This window comes from Sebastes umbrosus, chromosome 18 (assembly GCF_015220745.1).
Source record: "Sebastes umbrosus isolate fSebUmb1 chromosome 18, fSebUmb1.pri, whole genome shotgun sequence".
NCBI classification, from domain to species: domain Eukaryota; kingdom Metazoa; phylum Chordata; class Actinopteri; order Perciformes; family Sebastidae; genus Sebastes; species Sebastes umbrosus.
The window spans coordinates 20,227,782-20,238,403 of NC_051286.1; positions in this window are offsets into that span (position 1 = coordinate 20,227,782).

Genomic DNA, 10,622 nt, shown 5'->3' on the forward strand with positions numbered 1-10,622 from the left:
TCCAGAGCAATAATATAGCAGCAAACAACTATTTGCTATGTAAAGATATAGTGGAGTAATGTCTACCTGAGCAGAGAATGAAGTCGCTCTCCCTCTCTGTGTGTTGTAATATGAGCTTCTCTGTGCTTTGTTTATTTACAGAGCTCTTTTCTAAACACGAAATATGTGTTGTACAAATTGGTGAAAATTATTTCTTTATTTGTAGTTATGTTGGGCTCGTGTAGCCTTATTGACAATAATCATTGTATGAAATATAGAGTGCTGAAAATATACACAAAACACAACTGCACAAGTCCTTATTTTTCCAAACATTACATTTTAAAGTGCTATACGTACCATACAAATCAAATTCTCTGACAAATATAAAGTACAGCATAGAAAGAACAGGTGTTTGAATACAGTATAGCAAAAAACAAACAAGTAACAGAGAGAGAGACAGAGAGAGGGGAAAAAGGTTGTCTGTATTGCATTCTAGCCACAGCACCTCATTAACATCATAACTGAAGTGTATGTAAGTGTTACCCGGAGTGGCTTATCCAGCCCTTGATAGAATCCACATCCATATAACCACATGAATCCTCCAATATCACCACATGACTCCTCCAATATCACCACATGCCTTATCCGCTTACTGTAACAGGCATGCATGCATGTATTGGGTTGGCCTTTATACACTTTCTATTGCCATGCCAATAACGGCTCTTCCTTACTTGTGGCCTATTAATAGCGCTAAACCTTTAGGTGCAAGTGAACTTTTATGTAAGTGATTGCATTGGAGGACTGGGGTTGACCAATGACGGGCCATACTTTAAAAATAAAAGATTTTATTGTTTTATTATTTTTCAAGTTAAGTTATAGACTTCGATGGTATATGTACATTAAAAGAGATGATGATCATTGTAAGCATTCTTCCTCTTCACACTGGCTGTGAAGTAATCCCTTCGTAATGTGATTCCAATATAAAATATGGTTAACAAAATCCAGTCCTTGTTCTGTATAAAAATGTATCCTGACATTCAACCGTAGCTAATATTAGGCTTCAGCAGTCCGAGTGGGCTCTCATCCAAAGTTAGTCTTTTAGGCTTTTAGTACAAAATTTAGTCTTCAACTTTGGACTTTGTAAGTTTGTAATGTATTTTTATGCTGAACAAAGACTGTGATTTGTCCTTTATCACTTATATTGGAATCACATTAAGAAGAGTACCTTTATGACACGTATGGACTAACGATGCACCGATCCACTCCCGATACTGATACTGATACCTGGGCTTTGGGTATCGGCTGATACCGAGTGCCGATTCGATACCAGTGTTTAAATAATAAGATGTATGCCTCACTGTGTGGAAGTAACTGGGATCATTCTTTACGTATAAGGCAACTTCAGGCTATACTGAATTGTTATTTGTTATTAAAATAATAAATCCTACACCAGCAACTTGGTAACAAATCTTCAAAATAAACAGGAATAACAATTCAAGTGTAAGCCTTTTTTAAAGCAGCAATAAATTGGTCAAAACGTAAACAGGAATTCAAACATTGAATAGATCGGCCACCTATACCTGAGTATCGGCCCGATATCCGATCCGTTATCGGTGCATCCCTAGTATGGATAAGAAGAATTGTTAGCAATCAGTAACTCTCCATCCTGGAGAGGAATGTTAACAGGCTGTTCAAAGGACAGCAAAGCAGCTGTTCCAGACTCTGTTTCTCCCTCCACCCTGAAGCACTTTGCTGATCAGTTGTCTCCAGTGTTCACGGACATCTTTAACACCTCACTGGAGACATGCCAAGTACCAGCCTGCTTCAAGACCTCCACCATTATCCCCGTCCCCAAAAGAACAAGGATCACAGGACTTGACAACTACAGACCCGTCGCCCTGACCTCTAATTCTGAAGTCTTTTGAGTGTCTTGTACTGTCCCACCTCAGAACCTAACTGACCTACTGCTGGACCCCCTGCAGTCCCTGCCCTCCTTTTCATCCTCCAGCACCTGGACTCCTCCGGAACCTATTTACGCCAGGATCCTGTTTGTGGGCTTGAGCTCTGCCTTCAGTACCATCATCCCGGCTGCAGGAGAAGCTCTCCCAGCTGCACATGCCCGACTTGTGAAGGTGGGGAAACACATCTCTGACTCCCAGACCATCAGCACCGATTCCCCTCAAGGCTGCATCCTTTCTGCTCTTCTCCCTTTTTACCAACAACTGCACGTCGAGTCACCAGTTTGCGGACAATAGCCCCCTAAATGGACTCATCTCTGGTGGGGATGAGTCCGCCTACAGGTTGGAGATTGACCATCTGGTGACCCGGTGCAGTCCAAAAAAAATTTGGAGGTCAACGCTCTAAAAACAGTGGAGATGGTTGTGGATTTCCGGAAAAACGCAGCCCCACCCACCTCTTATTACCCTATGTGACTCCCCAGTTAATGCTGTAGAGTCCTTCCTCTTCCTGGGCATCATCATCACAGCACAGCAGAAAAGCACAGCAGAAAATGTACTTCCTGCGGCAGCTGAAGACGTTCAACCTGCCAAAGTCAGTGATGGTGCTCTTCTACACTGCCATCATCGAGTCCATCCTGACCTCCATTACCATTAATGCACAACTTGCAAATATTCTCTTCACTGTGAACTTTTGCACATCCTGCACGAAACTGTTATATTGTACATATTTGTATTAGTATTTTTATAGTATCTTTTTCATATTTGTTTTGCAATTTTATATATATATGTATATTTATGTTCTTGACTTTTGCAGTACTTTGCCTGTATTTTTATTTCCTTTCAATATGTTTATTGTATGCACCAAACACCAAGGCAAATTCCTTGTAAGGGAAAACCCACTTATTAAACCTAAACCTGATTCTGATACTGGCTTATAAGATTACACAAGCAGCCATATGGAGAGTGAATGTCTCAGGAGATTACCGGAGAGTCTGATCTGTCTACATGGATGTTTGTATTATCTCCAGATTCATAGTGTTTTTTTAATAGTATTGTTGGATTAAGTTAAGAATAGAAAGTATTATTTTTAGTCCCAGTGAGAAAGATGCTGGACATCAAACAGCTTTTAGATGTCAAACAGTCTGGAACAGGGGGTTTTCCATCCACTACAACTACATAAATGTTTTTTAGCAGGAATTTATCTGGTTCAACTGCTGAGGAGTAACCCACAAAGCTGAGACAAAGCACTGTTTTGTATGTATGTATAATCCTCTAATTTATAGTTTGCCCCTCCCTCCATCCATACATCTTAGTCTAGGTCCTACTTTCCTCGAAAAGATGATCAGCTGCCCCTTCTTTTCAAATAAGCACATTAAACTGTTAAATCTCTGGCATTTGCTGTATCAAAACTGAGACGAAGCACTATTTTCATGTATTTCCTCTTAATTTGTGGTTTGCCCCTTCACCCATACTTCTTAGCCTAAGTCCTACTTTCCTCTAAAAGATGATCAGCTGCTATTTCTTTTCCAATAAGCACATGAAACCATTAAATCTCTGGCATTGCTGTAAACTGTAAACACTGCTACTGGACAGTTTTGAGCACCTGCTGGAAAGTCCCATGAGAAAGATAAACTGTTAATTGCTAAATGAATGCCATGGAATAAGTCAATCATCAGTGGATCAATAAGAGCTGTGTTAATTAATTAAAGCATGCAAAACAGTCCTTAGTATCTCGGAAGATCTTCACTAAAATCATACTTTCCCAGTGTTATATCCATTACAGCTGTAATGTACAGTATCAGTTAACTGTGACAGAGCATAAAAGACCTGTTAAATTTACCTCATCTATGATACTAGCTTTCTGTTCAAATCAGTTATTCACTCGTGTATTTATTTAAGAAACCATCTATAATCAGATTTGACAGATAATTGCAAAGGGCTAATGCAGTTATGCGGGAAGATAAGTGATGCCTATTATGTCACCCTCATCATGACAACAATACACTCGGATGTAATTAGAAATACAATCATTTGAAGAGACGGAACAGCAGGCGTCAGCTTTTATAACCACAGCCCTCTCGTGACTGCTGTAGGCACGGCAACCGAAGCTGCAAACCTGGGTTTAAAGAGGTAATTAGCTTTGACGAATGTTCTTCCATCCAAACACACAGCATTGACCACTCATATTCTTAAAACACAACAATAGCTTGTAAAACAAATAATAAACTGCGTGATATTGTGATTGTGATATTGGAAGAATACTGACTGGAGTTCTTATTTGATGGATATGGGACTGTAAAATGTTTAAAGAGCGCCCACATGGAATAAAATGTAAAGAAAGATATAATATGACATTGGATGGGATGTGAAGCAGGAAAGTAAGCGAAAATCAGTTGACAGTCCATAAGAAAGGTGTATGAAAACCGCAACAATCGAATGTCATAGGAGTTTATTCTTTTCACACATTTTCTGTCATTAGAGGGATCAATAAAGACAGGTGTGAAAAGGAAGTGCATAGTGAGACATTGAGTGCTCATTACCACATACCCCCTTTCTATGCATTGTCACTCATTAGGTAATCTTGAGGGCCAATCCAAAGACCAAAGGATCTATAAATAACTCCACATTGATCTCAATTACCGATGGAAAATGTCATGACGAATCTCCTCTCTTAACTGCCGTCATATGCTGTCATATGGATGTACAGTCCTACACATTGTTGGAATATATGGGGGGAAAAAATAGCATGTACTGTGTATCCCCTCTGTACTCGTCATTAATCTGTTCTCAGTTTAGACTGACTGGCTTATTAACTTAAATGAAATGCCTATCTCTCAGCTGTGTTGTTATTCAATCAATAATAAATAAATAAATGAATAATTCATGAAAACAAATCCCAATATGTTTTTAACCTGTATGAAACAATACTTTTAAATGAAGAGAAGTTGTCATTTAAAATGAGCTTGATAGTCAAAGCTATATAGCTACAAGACCAGGTATTGTACAGTATATACTGTAGGTATCAGTAGAGAGGTAGGCATTGAGTTCCTGCGGTGACAACGCCATCTAGTGCTGTGTACCAGATTGAAGGAAAGAAGCAAAATGCATCGGGTTTATAAATGACAATAGTTTATTTTCATGAATTAGTCATTAAATGGGGTCAGTTTCCACCCACTGATCACCTGTCCCACCATAGCTCAAAAGATCTAGAGAGATACAGTGGTGATATAAGGCAATCACTTCCCCTACTCAGTTGTTTATATACTAAGCAATGGTATATATCCCAATGCAACCTCAGGTCGACATGGCCTTAAAGGTTATATTGATAACATTTTTGTGTAATCGAATATTTAAAAAAAAAGAAAGAAAAAAAAAGATTAATCTACAGAGCTTTTAGAATGGTGCTGAAAAAAAGTATGGCTTTTCTTTAAAAAAATTATGATTGTGAATTAATCATTTAATCACCAACAATCAATCGGGTCCAAAATTAATGTTTTGTTTATCTCTGTGGTTGTGCAACCAACTGGCAGCCACTTGTTGTGAAGGGAATGCAATGGAACTGGGGAGGGAGAATGCGACATCTAGTGGCTGAATGTTATCAATGTTGGATAAAGGCAATTTAAGTGACTTGATAGAGTGGAAATTCATCTGTAAATGACCTCAAAATAACTTTGGTGGCTTTGATGTAGTACCTTGAATGATGACACCATTTTTTTTTTATTGGCAGGGTGACACCATGGGCTACTCAACAGTCTCAAATTGGACCAAAATGTGAGGTGAGATTCTTGATCTGCCTTGAACTGCAAACCTTTAAAATTCAACTCTGATTTATTGTCACTGAGATCCTGTTTTGAGTACTAAGAGGCCCTCTAGTGTTCCAGAAGAGCTTATGACGTGATTGCCCACACAATACAGTATGCTCTGCTCTCTGCCTGGCCTTGTTTTACACTGTATCAGTTGTTATTGGTTTGCTTTTTCAAAAAAGATCTGCCACAATTCAAAAGGAAGGCGATGTCCATGAATAAAAGCCTTTTTTCAGTCTTGTCAGGTAACCATGACAAAAATCAGCAGGAAGGAAGACAGGCAGAGCAGTAAAACCTCTCCTTACAAGCATGTCTCATGAATGATACATTTTAAGAGTGTTTCATTTTTCCTTGGTATGTGCAATGGTGCCCAACTGTCTCTGCTTAAATTTCTAGAGCAGCAGAGAACATGTTTTTAAACGAAACCTCACTTCAATAATGCAGGTTCTTCAGAAGGCCTCGTTATAATGTATTCAATAGCTCTGTGTGCGGGGTAAAAGTCGCTATAAGAATATAAAATCAGAAGAATCCTAAAGGAGGGTCATTCATAATTCAGTGGTGTGTCATTTCAAACGGAGACACTGAGCTATAAAGGCATAGTCTTGAGTGTGTCAGGGATAAATAGCGAGGAGATGCTGCTTATATGGATGTCTACACATTACAGCCTGCGTGGGAAGTGTAACGTGAGACAATAAGCTTCAATCAGACAATCAGCACTTGTTTTCTAGGAGCTTTCAAATGTGAAAGTAGCATTATAGGCTATTTTAAAAGTTTGTTTTAAAGCATACAAAGCAGAAATTTAGTTTTTTTTCCAGCAATGCAGAGACGGGCAAGTCTTTATAAGCTGTAAGCTTCAACGAGGTTAGGGATTCTGCTACATTCGGCCAATTGATAAGAGCAGTGGTTCTCAACCTTTTTTGTGTCAAGGACACAAGGACCCACAAGGACCCCTAAACCCTAAATTGATACACATTAGATCACAGACCCACATTTGATAAGAGTTCGCCTCAGGGAGCTCTATCTGAAACATTTTTCGTTGTTACACCAGAATTCTACAGTTAAGAAGATAACCGACGAGGAAGTAAAACCTATGATCGGATTAGTCACTCTTATCACTCTTATATAATAGTTAAAAATAGTTGAAATAAACTATTCCCAATTTTTCTGGGAATCCTCTGGAGCTCCCTCAAGGACCCCTGGGGGTCCCCGACCCCTGGTTGAGAACCACTGGATAAGAGTATGACTTCTGGCTCCTTTTTCATCCACTGGAACAGAAATGAATCTATTAAAAGTTTGTTTTTTAAGAAACTCTTTGTTAATGAAAATCAACTAAGGCTGCAACTAACTTTTTTACTTTTTCATTATCAGTTAATCGGTTAATCGTTTGGTCTATGAAATGTCCAAAAATAATGGGAAAACATCTATTTTCAGTTTCCCAGAAGAACCCAAGGTGACATCTAAAATTTGTTTTGAATGACCAACATTTAAAAACCCAAAGATATTCAATTTCCTACCATCGAAGACTAAGTAAACCACCATATATTCAGATTTGAGAAGCTGGAATCAGAAAATGTTGGGTATTTTTGCTGGTATTTTTGGGTATTTTAAAATAATGTAATAAGGTTTAGCAGATTATCAAAATTGTTGCTGCTTAATTTGCCGTTGATCGATAAATCGACTAATTGTTTCAGCTCTGAACTTAACTACAGAATAGGATGGAAAAAAATGAATTACTGAGTCAATAGATTGCAAGGCAGACTATTGCCACTAGAGAGCAGGATTGCTCATCTCATTTATTCCGTTCGTTCACAGTACATGATCATGTACAATTTTACAGTATGATATTTCTGACATATATAGATTATAGGCCGTTTTAGATTTAATGTTGGGCCAAAAATGGTACTTTCCTTGAGTTTGCTTTATCATTCAGACATATCAATCTGACATAAAGATAAATGTTGGAGGAAATTACATGCAGAGCTGTTGAAAACCTAATTAATCTTAAACTGGGAAGATGATTATTACTGTGAAACTCACTTGGTACAGTTTCATTAGAGAGGAGATGCCCATATCTTCATATATTACATTATATAGTTAACAATAAATTATAATTCAATACTAAATATTCAAAATGCCAATAAATGAAGACAAATTTTCCTCTCTGAATTTGTCAGGTCCCGATCACTAATGTTGTATCCTGTTAAACAGCAATCTATTAAGTAAACCACAACAAACCTATTTCCACTCCTATCGCGGCACTGCAAATAATCTCTTGCTGAAATTTATTGATGTCAGCATTCTGTGACCACTAATGCAGATAAAGTTTCAGTGTTTATTTTTCACATAAATAATCACACTCATTCTGTTTTTTATAAAAACGCTGAATGCTCAGGAGAGGCATGATAAATTTAGTTTCCATGTGAGAGAGTAAAAACAACTTTGACAGCAGCGATGTTTTAACAGGGCAAGTGAATTTTGGCACCACCAAAGGCACTTTCCTGTATTTCTTTTTCAGAGGGTACATACAACTCCGCTTAATCAAGGCTGCTGCGCACAAAGGGGGTATTTGTTTAATCATTTTGGCTCTGACAGGGGTATGCACGGACAACCTGGACTCACAGCCGCTGCTTGTGTGGTGTCAGTGTACATGTGAACATGTGTGTGTTTCTTCAGTGCAGTTGTGTGTCTGCTTCTACTGTATCTCTGTATGCATGCAGCAATAACAATTTTTATTTTCTTCTTTTTAATACGTTATCTGAGAAAAAGCTACATTTTGAAAAGCAGGAGAAAAGAGACACTTGAAGGTCTTATTGATAATATTTTTATGTAGACGAATATTTAAAAAAAAAAAAAAATACTACATCCACAGAACTTTTACAAAGGTGCTTAATAAAAGTATGACTTTTCCTAAAAAAAATATTGTAAATTAATCATTAAAAGAATTCTGACGGGTTCAAAATTAGCAGGTGCAGCATTTATTTCTGCACAAACTTCAACCACTGTACATTCACTTGATATTCTCAAAACTAAACTAACTCGGTCTTCTGAACCACTAGCTCACTTGTTCGCTCACACACATTCCTCGCCACTCTCTCTCTTGCTTCACCACTCACTTCCCACGTACACACACACTCTATGCACTGGCTCTGCTATTCTCCAACTGAGCTACGCTACTCTTACAACAACTGGCTCTAGATAGGGCCATTCGCGTTTTCACGTCGGCCACCATAGTTCTCCTACACGCTTGGCGCACGGAAGAGGTCGCAATCTGCGACCTCACCACTAGATGCTGCCAATTGTTACATACTCTACCTTTAAGCAAAGTAGCAGCTTTTTTTGCAATTGTCTCAGAAGTCCCTTAAACCATTGATCTTAGATCAATCTCGCAGATCTTATTTCACTCGCTCTGGATGTCTGTTTGATCAAGTGATGGTGCAGACGACACTTGATAGTATCTGCCCTGCAGCCATCCATTTTAAAGCTGTTATTTATGTTCTTTGCAGCACAGTCCCCAACAAAGGTCTAACCATAACCTGTCAGACACAACTTGAAAAGTGGGGTGCCATAATGACCTGCAGCGTAAAATATCCACTCACTACCTGAGGCCCTGACAGCACACTGTCAGCACAATGTCCACTTCTGCTGTACGTCGCAAGCCTTTTGAGCAAAAGAGAAACCATGTGAGGAACCCGATCCCTGTTGACACAGTGTTTAAATGACAGTATTCCACAAACACAGAGGCGGTAGGCCTCCTCTGGGGACTTGTACGAGCCCGCAGCTCCTGTGTACAGTTTAAATAGCTTGTAGATGATTAGACGGATCAAATGGTCAAGGGATGAAACCACAAAGGGGTGCTCTGCTCCGTGTGAAAACATTAAGGTGCTCATTATGATTACTTACGACCTGTTGACTCACTAAAATTGCTGTGAAATTGGCCATACTGTCGAGGAATGCTGCGCCCAGACAGACAGTAATTGCATTTCCTGTTAGTCTCTGAGTTCCCCTCTCCCTCTCTTTATGTGTGTGCGAGTGTGTGTGACTGAACACCTCTTTCAGCTGCCCTTGATCACAGAGCGTAGACTGAACTGACTGCAACAGAGACAGTCAAAAGAGATGAAGCGATATTGCACACATTACACTCTAGTTACATATGAAGTGAAAATCTCCAGAGAATGTTTTTCATTAGGATTTTATCATCATAATGAAAACAGCTTTGCCCAGACCTCACAAATTGACCTGACCCTATTAGGTTTAACTCGACTTTACAGGGTTTTCTGATGCCATTGATTGTCAGGAGAGCATTTACCTCAAATGTTCGTGTGTGTGCACGTATGGCACGTATAAAAAGCTCCTGCTGATGGGAAACCCAACTCCTGAAAATGGTTGACTGCATCCAGGCCTCCTAATGGCACTGAGCTGAGAGAACAAGCTCACTCCTCCATGTCCTGTTCGATAAAACCGGGGTTTGGGTGTGTGCCATCACTAGGGGCTTGGCAGGATGCAGTGACTCGCTGAGGTTTGAAACCCCATTAAATATTGTCACTTTATTTTAAGCAGCTGCCACACTTGTGAGTCCCACATCCTTCTGGAAAACTAATCAGACCTCCAGAGCTGGCTGTGGATTGGCCAAACGACATTCATACTGTGATTGTCTGAGTTGTTAAAGTTTGTTTCCCCTAGATGACTTAAGGGTAATGAAGGCTTTTAATTTTCTTGTCAGCTGAATTCAAGGCGTCTGTCCGGCGTGTTTTGTCTTGAGACGCTAGGAAGATTATTTATGAAACTCTCTCTGCATACCAAACCCATAATCCCAACTAGATTTAGTGAATTTGCTACAGCTAGACACTTTATAGCTCGAACTGCCAATTCTCAAGGTTACCTT